Source organism: Symphodus melops (genome assembly GCF_947650265.1).
Source record: "Symphodus melops genome assembly, chromosome: 18".
Classification (NCBI taxonomy): domain Eukaryota; kingdom Metazoa; phylum Chordata; class Actinopteri; order Labriformes; family Labridae; genus Symphodus; species Symphodus melops.
Window position 1 is genome coordinate 7,506,043 of NC_136708.1, and position 13,978 is coordinate 7,520,020.

At 43.4% G+C, this 13,978-nt stretch overlaps 3 long non-coding RNA genes across 3 annotated transcripts; 1 reads left to right on the forward strand and 2 right to left on the reverse strand.

Annotated features, from left to right (window-relative positions):
• The first annotated feature begins 1,816 nt into the window (after positions 1-1,816).
• Positions 1,817-3,016, forward strand: LOC306839461. Its single transcript, XR_013781198.1, has 3 exons — positions 1,817-1,973; positions 2,016-2,349; positions 2,932-3,016. It is a non-coding gene; the product is annotated as an uncharacterized lncRNA (long non-coding RNA).
• Positions 3,017-10,194: 7,178 nt separating this feature from the next.
• On the reverse strand, positions 10,195-12,247 carry LOC306839865. The gene is made up of 3 exons (XR_013781269.1): positions 11,740-12,247; positions 11,270-11,446; positions 10,195-10,789 (listed from the first exon to the last, which is right to left on the reverse strand). It is a non-coding gene; the product is annotated as an uncharacterized lncRNA (long non-coding RNA).
• A 192-nt stretch (positions 12,248-12,439) lies between these two features.
• LOC306839886 lies at positions 12,440-13,641 on the reverse strand. Its single transcript, XR_013781270.1, has 4 exons — positions 13,452-13,641; positions 13,268-13,366; positions 12,611-12,757; positions 12,440-12,538 (listed from the first exon to the last, which is right to left on the reverse strand). It is a non-coding gene; the product is annotated as an uncharacterized lncRNA (long non-coding RNA).
• Positions 13,642-13,978: the final 337 nt, after the last annotated feature.

Below are 13,978 nucleotides of genomic sequence, written 5' to 3' on the forward strand. Positions count from 1 at the left end.
CTGTCCCAGGCTGATACCTCTGAAATTCCTTCAATTAATAGATGCCATTCAAATGTAAAACAAATGGGGAATCTGATATTTTGTGGTTTTAAAAACTTGTGACTGTAGTCCAAAACCTAAGTGGAATTATTTTAATTTACCTTACAGAATGGAAATACACACCCTAAGGAGCAGACACTTGTTTTTATTCCTGCTCACTATTTCCATTCCTGTCTGTATCATCCACCTCCTGCCTTATCATGCCCAGAGTTAAATGATTCATGGCTAATATCATTCTAGATTTAGTTGTAACTATGCTTCTCAGGTTTCTCAAGTGTCCGGCACAATGCTAGTCTTGGTAGTAGCAACTCACTTTTTGCCATTTAGTTTAAAACCGCTCTTTACCTGTTCACTGAGTTGCTTGGAGTGTTCTTTAGGCTTCATAGTGTAGTTCAATCAAGTAGAACTGATTCACCAGTGACTGGACCTTCCAGATGCAGGTGTCTTTATATTACAATCTATCAGACTGCACCCAGACTCAGGTTCACTAATTGTGCGACTTCTAATACCAATTGGATGCACCTGTGTTGAATTAAGTGAGTCACTTCAAAGGAGTTTAATATTTACTGCATAATACTGCAATCGCTTAATTAATTACTTTGTAAATAATATCTCGCTTCACTTTGACACAGTCTATTTTTTAGTAAGCTGTTGTCCAAAAAAAGCCTATTTAAATTTAAAAGGCACTGTAACTGCTAATATGGACCATAGTCTAACTTACTTTCTGAGCATCTTTGCTTAACAAAGTCAAGCGTATAAATACGTCATTGAAAACTTGCATGCTGCTAAATAAAAACGTGCTTAATTCGTTAGCTTACTAGCTTGTTTAGCGAATTAGCTCGTTAGCTCGACTACTTTCAGCAACAGTAGACGCACTTCTAACCTCGCATCCCTTTGACCTTAAACTTGAACTACATTTCTTCAAACCGAATAAAAATTTAATGTATTTAACAGAAAGATTTAACACTTACTAATCACTTTTGAGCAGCTCCTTGCCAGTCGCGCTCCGTTCTCATCATTTCACCTGTGATGACGGCTGAGCTCTCGAAGCTATCGTCGGCATATGATACTCAACTTCCTGCGCACTTTCAAAATAAAAGTCTCACAAAGGAAGTCAGAAATTATCGTTCCGTATTTTTGTATAAATTCTGGTTAGCCAGTACTTTAACCCTTAGATGCTCCAGTGCTTTGACCCTATACTCGTTCATAAGTGGGTCTGAAATGACCCTTATAAGAATAAGTGAGTTTTTATGCCATTTTTGTCATTTTGATTAAGAATAACCATCTGTGTTATGGTTTGGATTATATTTTGGTCCACACATGAATGCTGTCATATTTGAAATATGTTTATTTTTCACATTATAACAGATTTTGAATATTCAGCTGTTGAGGATTCTGACGGGACGGGTCGTCCTGCATTTTACACTCCTGTACCTCCATCCTGAGGGCAGGAGTGTGAACAGTCCGTGTTGTGGGTGGGTGGTGTCCTTGATGATACTGGCAGCTCTCCTGTGGACTCTGCGGCGGTAGATGCTGTGCAGAGAGGGCAGTGGAGTCCTGGTGATCCTCTCAGCAGTCCTGACCACTCTCTGCAGGCCGTAGTGCTGCCGTACCACACAGTGATGCAGCTGGTCAGGATGCTCTCCACAACACAGCTGTTATACAACCATCGTTGAGCTTTCCTGACCAGCTGTTTGATATTGGTGGACCATGTGAAGTCCTCAGTGATGTGGACCCCGAGGTATCTAAAGCTGCTCACCCGCTCCACTTCAAACAGTGGCTGATAAAGTCTCCTCTCCTTCCTCATGTCCACTATCATCTCCTTCGTCTTGTCTGTGTTGAGGGTGAGGTTGTTGTCCTCACACCATGACACCAGACCGGCCACCTCCATCCTGTAGGCCACTTCGTCCCCTGCAGTGATCACTATCACTGCAGTGTCGTCAGCGAACTTCAGGATGATGTTGTCCTTGTGGGAGGCGACGCAGTCATGTGTGAACAGGGTGTAGAGGATGGGGCTGCGGACACATCCCTGTGGAGTTCCAATATTTGTGGTGATCTTGGCTGATGTCCTATTTCCAATCCTGAAAGACTGGGGCCTGCCAGTCAGGAAGTCTAGGAGCCAGTCACAGAGGGTTGGGTGGAGACCAAGTGTGGACAGTTTGCGTGTGAGTTTGCGGGGGATGACCGTATTAAAAGCAGAGCTGTAGTCCACAAAGAGCATCCTGATGTAGGAGTCTTTGTTTTCCAGGTGGGACAGGGAATAGTGGAGAACAGCTGTGATGGCGTCTGAGGTGGACCTCAGTGGTGGTTGTCTGAAAACAGAATATATATTGACAACAATGTTTTAGAATATCAAATTGACGGAAATAAATGGACAATTTGATGAAAATACTGTATAACATGCAAATTGTGTGAAAAGACAAAATCTGTAAGATGAGAGGCATGCCAACATACACCAGACTGTAGAGAAAAGTAGCTATTCAAATCAATTTTAAAACATTTCTTCCACTCCTGCCAAGCTCCGTCTGAATTCACAAATCTTGATCAAAACAGGAGTTGGACCATGTTGCAGTTCTCTGGTTCGACAAGTTTGGGGCAGGGTTTTCACACACTTTCCAATCAGACACTGACTGAAGGTGTGTTGTGGGGACGCCGTCAGTGTCCAAAATAGAGCAGTAATTAACCAATAACTACATTTCTGTGAGGGTTGAATTCTGCCCTAAATATCCCACTACCACTAACTTTCTATATGCATTACATTAAACTCTTAGATTTAGATTAACATCCAAATAAATTTAAATTGCTCCAGAAAAACATTAATACAATAACGTGACAAACTGAGACTGTAGAATTAAATCTGAAGTCACAAATATGAATGTACCTGTTGAAGAGTGCTGCTGGGACCAGAAGCATCATCTTCCTTAGTGTCTGACCATGGGGAAGGATTCATCTGCTGCCGTGGTGTTGGTTGTACTGGTGGTTGACTGAAAACAGATTTTAAATCGATATTTTAGAATATCAAATTGAAGAAAATGAATGGTGTTGTTTTGTTGATGTTAGTAATTATGAACTGATAAATCACATCAGACACCAACTTACCTTTAACTGCACTGATGTACTTCACTTCTAATTGACATGTTTTGTCATGCTGAATGGCATCGTTAAGGGGGGTAATCCATGGCTGCATTTAAATTAGTTTGCATTGGATTCAGTTTCAGTTTGATGTATTTGAAAGTATTAGCTATATCATATTTTTACAAACTCTTATGTCCAGGCACTTCAAAATGAAAGGAATGTCAAATTTCAAGTTGCTTTATTGTCTCAGGCTTCTATCTCAACCTGCGTTGAATTAGGTGAGTCACTTCAAAGGAGGTGAATACTTACTGCTTAATACAGCAATCACTGGTTTTAGATTATATACTTTCAATTAATAATTTGCCTTGTAAAAATCCAGCTTCACTTTGACACAAGTCTTTTTTGTGAATTGTTGTCAAAAAGCTTACTAGCTGGTTTAGCTAATTAATTAGGTAGCTCTACATTATACATTCAGCGACACCTAATGCACTTTTCAACTTTCATTCCTTTAACTACTTCAATATGATAGCTGTCAAAACTAAAAGAAAGTTTAATGATCGAAATTTCTCTAGGAGGCAAATGTCAAAATCTATGGTTTTGAATGTACACTATATATTCATCTAATTCTGGCATCAATATCAAAACATCAAAAATAAAAACTACACCCTTAAAATGTTAAACTATTAGCAGAATCATTTAGGCTAAATATTTAGCTCTGTCATCTTAGTTTGCATTAACTTCTTCACACTAAATTGCATGACAGTGTAATTAATACTAGCCAATTGGAAAGATGTAATAAAACACAAGACCCACACTCAGTAGCCTTGATAGGTAGTTAGCTGTACAGGCTAGGTTATTTGCAGGGTAGCTAACAAAGCTAGCCTGCTTAATAACCCTGCTAGGCTATTAGCAGAATAGCTTTGTTAGCCACCCTGCAAATAACCTTGCTAGGTTATTAGCAGGGCAGCTAACAAAGCTATTCTACTAACCAACCAAAGCTAACTAACTTAATTGGAGGGTAGAACACTAGTTATATTGGTTTGTCATACAAATGTGCTTACCTTGTATTTCACTCTGCAAGTTTGAAGCCTCTGAACAGATGCAAATAATCTTCTTCCTTCTCACCTGTGTTGGCATTTAACACTGATAATGTTTTTGCTGGGAAAATAATTCCTCATGAGGACCAGGAAGTGGACGGTACCCAACCAGGATGTGGGCGGTAACCAACCATATTTGGAGTGAATGTGTGTGCGGACCAGAGAGTGCACCAGCAAACAAAAATACACTAGGGGTGCTGTGAGCTTCACACACACACACACACATTTGCACTGAAAAACCTGTGACATGGGCCAGCTCTAAAAAACCCATAGGCACCTTTATTTTAGCTCTGGTAGTCATTTTAAACGGTTTCCCTTATGGGGACCTGGTTTTTGATCTCCATACTGCAAGAGGTCCCCATGACGTGACTGTGTAAACACGTTTCTGTCCCCACAACGTAATGAATACGAGTACACACACACACACACACACACACACACACACACACACACACACACACACACACAGTTGAGCTGTTAAAACTTCCCAAACTTACACATTCAAACCTGAGGCATTCACATTCTCTTCACTAAAATTTTATATCAAGACTTCCATATATGTCCTCGATGACAGAGCCTTCGCCTGCCTTTAGTTCAGCTGTAACATGACACCAGGGAGTCCCCCATGAATCATTATCTGTGCGTGTGAGAGCGAGCGAGAGCGAGAGAGAGCAAAGCCTGTGCAAATGCAGCACTGATGTCTATTTTTTTCTTTATTCCTGATGCAGCCCAGTGGTCAAGTTGTTGTGAAAAATAAAGTCTATAGTGTAGTATGCTCCTGCTGCGAGTTCACAGCGCACGTCCACTGAACGTAATCCATGCACGCTGTCCTAAACACAGCTACACTAAAAACAGCTACTTTATTCTCTAAATTAGAGCCCTTTAGTGGTGAGGAACATACAGAAAATTAATGTGCTTATTCTACACCCCTTATCGGACAAGGTGAAGTGTTAATTTACAAAAAAAAAAGATTTAACCTGCAATATGCTATTTAATCCGAAGCTCAAACCCCGGTGTGCAATGTCGTCTCTGGGAATTGAAGTTTCCTCACTTGTGACATCGGTGAGGAATAGTGAGCTGTCCACAACAGTCAGAGCAGGTAAGTCCAAGGGAGGCGAGGTGCGGTACGGGCGTCATGTCTCCTTTGGCGTCCGTCGTTCCACTCACTCCTCTTCAAGTCTATGCAGTCCTTGATGACAGAGCCTTCGCCTGGCGGAGCGTTGGGTGGCGGTGTCCTCCAGCTGGGTTGGATTTAACACACTGTTGACAAGGAGGAACCAAAAGATAGCGCAGCTCAATTAAAATTTATTAAAAGGATGATAAATAAAACAGGATAATAACAAAAATACCCACAAATAAAAATAATAATGCTAAAAGTCTATAAAAACACGTGGGCTAAGAATGTTTAAACAAAAAATTAAACCGTCCCCTTCCTCCTCCAGGCAGTGAGTCTTCCTCTGGTCACACGCACCTGGTCACCTGCAAATGCAAAGCATATACGCCAGCACGGGGATACGAGACGATTAAGGCCTTAGGCTACGGTGGTGGAGTGTCGCTACAATACTTACACTCGAGGTAGAGTTTCCTCTGCCCCTGCGTGTGTTAGGCTCCACAACACTCCTTCACTCAGTCCCGATCTCTCCCGGCTGGCTCCTGTCCTCTGCACGCTGAGACACCTACGCGGAAACAACAAGCGGCAGTCAACGTCCTAAAACAGCGGGCTTCCTGTTTCACTTTTCTCCGACAAGTGCTACTATACGTCCCCAAAGGGTTCTTACACGGAAGACAGAGTCCTCCTCTGCCCCTGCGTGTGTATCGCCTTGCAGCACTTGCGGTCTCAGCGTGCGTGGTCCCCGATGCGTGTGCCGTCCTACATTTTTACTTCTTGAGCGGTGGTACGCGGTCTTCCTGCTCCACTTCCTGCTCTTCCGGTTCCCTTTTGTGTTTGTTGCTTCCGTCCCTTTTATGTGCGTTCCTCCGCACCAACACAGGTGCGCTGATTTTAAGGTCTTCGGAATAGGGGCAAAGTCATGTGATTAATTAAGTAATGAAGCATGTGACTATGGCAGTTCTTATGATATAAATGAAAGGTAAAATGCACTGCAAACGATAAAACCAACACAAAAACACAGCACACAATAAAAACAAAAATAAAATGCCATAACACTTATGCTGGATCACAAATATAAAGCACCTGTGAAACGGTTACATTTTTGTGCAGACAGTATCAAATTGTATTTTTCCACTACAATTCCCCTCTTTTTGTTACAAAATAAACAACAAAATAAGCTGAAAAATACAAGAGAATATATAAAAAAATCAATAAAAAACAATCACACATTATAATATTCAGAATGTATTAAAAAAAGGTCTGTCAAACATCAATGTCCTCATACCAAAAAGGTTTAAGAGAACACATCATAAAAACCGACCATGTATAAAACTGTGTATATACGAAGGCAGAATGAGACAAGGTCTAAACAAAGTCTTCATTTTCAGAAGAAGCGTTGTCAACTGATGAACAAGTAAAATCAGGTTTAAGAAGGTCAGATTGGTAAGGCAGCTCGGGAGAATCACTGGCGTCTAATAGGGCATAAGCAGTCTGTGGGAAATCAGTTGGAGGTTGTTTAGTGAGTGCAGTAGCAATGAGACGCTCTAACATAGCACGCGCACATGGGATAAAACAACAGCCACAGGTGATCAAAATAGCGACCATTACTCCAAGGGAGATCAACACGGACATAATGAGAGATTTCCATTTGCCGAAGATATTAGACATCCAGGAAGAGAAGGGGTTGTTAATACCTGAATTCTGGGCCAGCTCTTCACTCAAGGAGGTTAGACCAGCCAAAGCTCGTGTAACGGAGCCATCTGGAGCTGTGTTGTTGGGGATGAAAGTGCAACAGGAGTCACCAAACATTTTGCAAACACCGCCTTTTTCAGCGAGCAACATATCCAAAGCTAAACGATTTTGCCAAGCCATAAGACTGGTGCGATCTAATTGTTCATGAAGTCCGTGAATGGCGTCTCGGGTGTAATTAATAAAGCGCTGTTGTTATACTACTATAATCAACAGCGCTTTATTAATTACACCCGGTCTCCAGCTTTGAACTCGTCAGGGACCCCTCAGGGTACGCCGATTGCATCTATATTAATGTGTGGGTCGAAGGTGCCGCCAGGAATAGATACTGAACGCTTAGAGCGATGTGTAGGTATGTGGGGAGACTCTACAGGGCCATTAGGAATAGGTAGAATAAAGAACGGAGAAGCTAATTGGATGATGGCACACACTCCAGTCCAGTTAGTAGGAAGCATAGGATATAACATCTTTCCTCCACACCACCACCAGAGGTCCGCACGCGCTGTTTTGTGATAATTGACATGATCATGATTGGGCAAAGAAATATAAATGCGGAAAGTAATGTTGCAATAAGCCTGGTTTATGCTACCAACAAGGGGACCTCCGGCGTGTTTTCTATTATAACAGGTGTAATTGCCAGCGAATGGGGTAAAGAAAGGTGGTGGGTGAGGTAGGAGGGTAAGACTGGAAGTGGCTAAGACATGTGCTGTTCAAACCGCTAGTGGTGGGGTGTAGAAATAATCGTAGGATGCAGTTAAGGTTAGTGACATTAAAATTTGAACTAGCGACATTTGGGGGCACAGAAGTCTATGGACAGGGTACCGTAACCGAGGCCGGTCGGGCCACCGAACACGCATAGCAATTAGTCTGGTTTAAGGTCAGGGCAGTGTACTGAACCCAATCTAACCAAGTGTTGGATTCTGTAAATCCGGTTTCCATGGCCACCGTTTTGTAGCGGTTTTAAGGAGTCTTTTTTGTTGGGGTGCCAGCCGGTATCTCAACCGACAACAAACAAGTTTGTTCTATATAATTTATTTTTAACCACCACAAAGCTATCCTCTAATTTTGTAGAACTAGACATAACTCTATATTAACAAAATCAACATTTCACACAAAGACATGAGATGGAGAATAAACAGAAATGTATTAAAGGAACAATGTCTCAAGTCCAGCAAAAATAACTCAAAGTCAGTGTCTTTTCACAGTTCTTCAAAATGTTAGTTTCAACAAAAAAAACAAGAGCGGGCTCTCTTGTGAGTGAGTCAATCTTTGACTGCACCTTCCCTAATAACAACAGGAACGCGTCACAGGGGTGGAGCGTATGGAGGTATGTTTTGATCTTTTACAGCGCTTCTTACTAAATGTAACTCCTAATACCACAACCCAAATCTCCGACCACGGCAAAGCAATATTTACTATAGTTGACGTAGATAATCTCCAAGAAACTGTGGCGATCCGCCAGGAGGAAATACCTTTTCCCGTCGGCTCCACCCCTGTGACGCGTTCCTCTATGGCCAATTAGCTCCTAGTAATAAAAGTGAGACGTACACACCAAGATGGCGGCGTCCGTAAATCCCGGTTACCGGTGTTGTAGTCCGCGGCTGCCCCAGCCTTAGAGAAAAAGTTTGTGTAAAGTCATTCCCAGAGTTTCGGGTTCATGCTCCTGGTTCTGCAATCGTGCCTCCTTTCTGGCTGGAACTAAGGGAAGGGAGAGTCGCTGAGGCGGGACAGATCCCTGGTTTCTGGAGGTAACTTCGACCTGTCGGAGTCCTTTCTGTTTCTTTATTTTGATTCGCTGGCCGTCACGCCGAAGATCGTAATGTGGGTTAAGAAGAGCGAGAGCTCACTTGGGTTTTTTTTTGTTGTTATTAGGGAAGGTGCAGTCAAAGATTGACTCACTCACAAGAGAGCCCGCTCTTGTTTTTTTTGTTGAAACTAACATTTTGAAGAACTGTGAAAAGACACTGACTTTGAGTTATTTTTGCTGGACTTGAGACATTGTTCCTTTAATACATTTCTGTTTATTCTCCATCTCATGTCTTTGTGTGAAATGTTGATTTTGTTAATATAGAGTTATGTCTAGTTCTACAAAATTAGAGGATAGCTTTGTGGTGGTTAAATTTTTTTTATATAGAACAAACTTGTTTGTTGTCGGTTGAGATACCGGCTGGCACCCCAACAAAAAAGACCCCTTAAAACCGCTACAGAAAATGGCACCCCAGCAAAAAAGGAAAATTAAACACACAACGATTCTCTTGAAAAGAACCACTGCATCCCTGGTAAAATAAAAGAGAGAGAAAGGAAATTCACAGGAACAAAGGAAAAAGGAAATAAAATGGCCGATTTGGAGGAGCTCTTTCAACATGCAGCTCCCCCTAGTGGACAAAAAAAAAACTCACAAAAAGTGGAGGAAACTCAGAACACAATGGAGGACTGGGAAAAGCCTCTTTGGGATCCTGCTGTCTCTGGAGGGCACAAAGACATCTTGCAGAACATTGAGCCCGTGTATAAATTGGTTCCCTCTTGTGGCAATCAGGAGGAGTCGCAGGTTCAAGCAGCACCTGAAATGGATAATTTAAACTATGAAACCCATATGTCTTTACTGGATATGGAAATTTGTGACAATGGCGAGCTTGCAGCTCCACTTTTAGCCCCAATGTCGTTACCTCTTGGAGAAGACAGAAGGATAACTCAAACATTAATAGGCCTGGATCAGTCAATGAAGAGACTGGAAAAGATGATGCAGGGCTTAATAAATACTCAAAATCAATCAGTGGATAAAAATTCCGAGTTAAGAAATTCAACAACTATCAAACCAGATCAAGAGTATGGAAAATTGAAGGAGTTGCTAGATAAACACATGGAGTACCTGAGAGGGCAACTTACAGACACAATAAAATGGCGTCTGCACCAGCACCATCCAGAAGTATTGAAAGATATACACGGAATTATGTCTCCTATGGTGGAAACTGTTAGCCAACTGCAAGAAGAAATGACTGCATGTACACTTCAGTTGCACAGTATCAACGAAGAGTTCACAGCAGTAAAGCAACAAACTCTTCCCTCGGTTCACCAAACTTTGTTTTCAACAGCTGTACAGACCGATGAGTTGGATGACTCAATTGAGCTGCCTCCAGTTTTGAAGACGCGCCTTCGTCTTCAATCCACCCTGCAGCCTGGTAGTCAGGCTGAATCCATGTCTTCTCCCAATGACTGCTTGGACCTAAGAGCGAGATTTATAAATCAAAGTCCTGTTAAGTTGCAGTTTCCCTGTTTTGGTCGCATGGAGGATAGCAGTGATCCTCTGACTTACTTAGAACAATGTCATGATTATCTGGCCCTTAACCCCCTTAACAATGAAGAACTTCTTGCCACGCTGCGTAATGTCTTATATGGCACTGCTAGGGATTGGTGGGATGTGACAAGGCTGGAAACACGGACTTGGAAAGATTTTGAGAGTAAATTTCTTGCAGCTTTCCTTTCAGAGGATTATGCAGATGAGTTGGAGGAACGAGTGAGGACACAAATACAGGCTGAAGGTGAAAGTGTACGGGATTTTGCATATAGATACCGCTCACTCTGTCGACGCTGGAGGCCGGATATCACAGAAGAAAAGACAATCCAGCTCCTTTTAAAAAACATCAAACCACAGCTGGCCAGTCAGTTGAGAAGCAGCAGAGTGACTACTGTAGATGACCTGGTTAGGCTGGGGCAGCAGCTAGAAAAAGATTGGGAGAAACACTTACTTCTAGAACAGCAGAAAAAGTACAACAAAAGTGATAATCAGCCTCATAAAATTGCAACTACACGGCCCACATCCCCTCAATCATTTCCCCACCAAACATCAGACAAACCCCCTACAGCTTTCTGTTGGCGCTGTAAGGGCTCCCACCCACCCTACGCGTGTCCCCAGTATAAAGGCAAAGGTCCCAAACCTGCACAACACCATCAACTACAAAATCAAGATTCACCAGAGGGCTCTGCAAGAAGCAATCCTACACTGCATGTGTTGTCCCACATACCACCCAAAGCACCTTCCTTCCCTTTTGTACCTAGCAGGCCTGTACCACGGCAACTGTTTGTAACCCTGACAATAGGTACGCAGCAGGGGAGAGCCATGGTAGATTCTGGATCTTCATACACCCTTCTTAATGACAAATTGTGGCACACTGTCAATGGGGAAGGGGCTAACCTTTACCCTTGGTCAGGAGATCCGCTATATCTGGCCGATGGGGGGGGGAGATGGCCTTTGGGATGGCAGGACATTACTGTCACCTTACAAGGAAACACCTGCACATTGCCTGTGGTGGTTTTGTCCTCAGAAGCCCTGGCTTGCCCTGTGGTGTTAGGTCTGGACTTTATGTGTATGATTGGCCTGCAGATGGAGGTAAGAAGAAATCAGTACAGTCTTCAGTCTAACCCGGCAGTCAAATATTACTTTGAGCAAGGCAACGACCATGCTGATGAATGGGGATGGAGAGAAAAACTCTGTTTCTTCTCAGCAATCAACCCCCGAACCTCACATCAAACTTCCACAGATTTGGAGCTTATGCAAAAAGCAGTGGAGGGGAGCAAATTAGACACGACTGGAAAGAGGCAGCTCTTTGAGCAATTACAGTGGAACAATGATGTCTGCACTACCAAACTAGGATGTACTGAAGTGCTCACCCATAAAATCTTTGTCACTCAGGAGGTCCCCATCAAACAACGACCATATAGGGTCTCTCCCTCAAAACGGCAGGTCATTAAGGAGCTTGTGGAGGAAATGCTTGAGATGGACATCATCGAACCTTCCGCCTCAGCGTGGTCCTCTCCAGTAGTTCTCATCCCGAGAAAGGACAGAAAGCCTCGGTTTTGTGTAAACTACATAAAACTCAATGCAGTAACTTACACAGATGCCTACCCCCTACCCACCATCCAAGAAATACTTGACTCCCTAGCTGGAGCAGTCATCTTCTCCAGCATTGACTTGAACAATGGCTATTGGCAATGTAAAATGGACTCGGACAGTATTGACAAAACAGCCTTTACCTGTCACCTTGGGCTTTTCCAGTTTAAGGTTATGCCCTTTGGCCTGAAAAACGCCCCCGCAACCTTTCAAAGGTTAATGGAGACAACCTTGGGAGAGCTCCGAGGCCACTGTTGTTTCGTTTACCTGGACGACATCATCATATACTCAGCATCATACACCCAGCACTTGACAGACATTCAAGCTGTCTTGGATAAACTAAGAGGAGCCAGTTTAACTGTTAACATGAAGAAAAGTAAATTCTTTCAAACAACTTTACATTTTTTGGGCCACTTCGTCTCTGCAGCTGGTGTCCAGGTGGACCCCGAAAAGACGAAGGCAGTGGCAGATTTTCCAGTGCCTACCAACCTCAAGGCCGTACAAAGGTTTCTGGGAATGGCTGGCTGGTACCACCGATTTGTGCCTAACTTTTCCCAAACGGCAGATCCCCTAAATGCCCTGAAGAGAAAAGGAGTTAAGTTTCGGTGGACCCCTGAATGCCAGCAAGCTTTTGAGACACTCAAAACCCACCTACTGTCGCCACCCATCTTAGGTCACCCAAATTTTGATCTGCCCTTTGTGGTGTACACGGATGCCAGTGATGTTGGACTGGGGGCGGTACTGGTCCAACAAACAGGGTTGGGATCGGAGGAGGTCTTGGTTTATGGCAGCCGAAGTCTAAACAAAGCAGAAAAAAATTATTCTGCAACGGAAAAAGAGTGTCTTGCTGTGGTGTGGTCTTTAGAAAAATGGCGCTACTATTTAGAAGGCAGACACTTCACCGTGGTTACCTACCATTCCTCTTTGGTCTGGGTTTTCGAAACACAGAAACCTTCGGCTCGACTTACCCGCTGGGTTCTCCGCCTACAGGAGTTCAACTTTTCAGTAGAGTACCGGCAGGGGAAGTACAATACAGTACCGGACGCTTTATCCAGAGCACCAAGTGACACTAGCAGCAGGGATCCAGCAACCTTTGCTACGCTATTGTCAGTTGAGGGGAAACCTCACCAAGAACTCCCCATCACCGATGAGGGGATATGGAAAGCTCAGCAGGAAGATGAGGAAATTCAAAAAATATATCAAAACATCATCGAGGATGGAGAGCCTCTTGTGATAAACTCCTCAAGGTTCACCATTTTAGAGGACAAGCTCTACAGAATTTTGCAACTTCCACACCGGACTACTTACCAAGTCTACATGCCAGAAAGCCTCCGAAAATCCGTTCTGCAGATGCTCCACCAGGACACTATATCTGGTCACCTCGGGAGATATAAAACCTACAAACGTCTGCAAGCAATGGTTTATTGGCCCGGTATGAGCTTGGATGTAAAGACATTCGTACAAAACTGCCAAATTTGTCAGAAATACAAACCTGAAAGCCGCAAAATGGCTGGAAAGCTTCAGCAGACCATTGTCCATAGACCCTGGGAGATGCTAGGTGTGGATTTCATGGGTCCTTTCCCTCGAAGCTCCAGCGGGAACATTTACCTCGTGGTCTTTGTTGATTATTACACCAGATGGATTGAGCTATACCCTCTGAGAAAAGCCACAGCAGAGACCGTATCAAAGGTCTTGGTTAATGAAATCCTCACCCGGTGGGGAGTACCTGACTACCTTCTTTCAGATCAAGGCCCCCAGTTTGTCTCTGGTGTGTTCAGGGAAACCTGTCGAACCTGGAACCTATAACAGAAACTTACCTCTGCTTACCATCCACAAACCAACCTCACCGAGAGAATTAATCGCATATTGAAGACTATGATAGCCTCCTATGTTGCGGATAATCACAAAAGATGGGATAAATACCTGCCAGACTTCCGTTTTGCTCTGAACTCTGCTGTTCATGAATCCACGGGGGTCACTCCTGCAGAGTTGAATCTGGGCCGACCCCTCAGGGGCCCT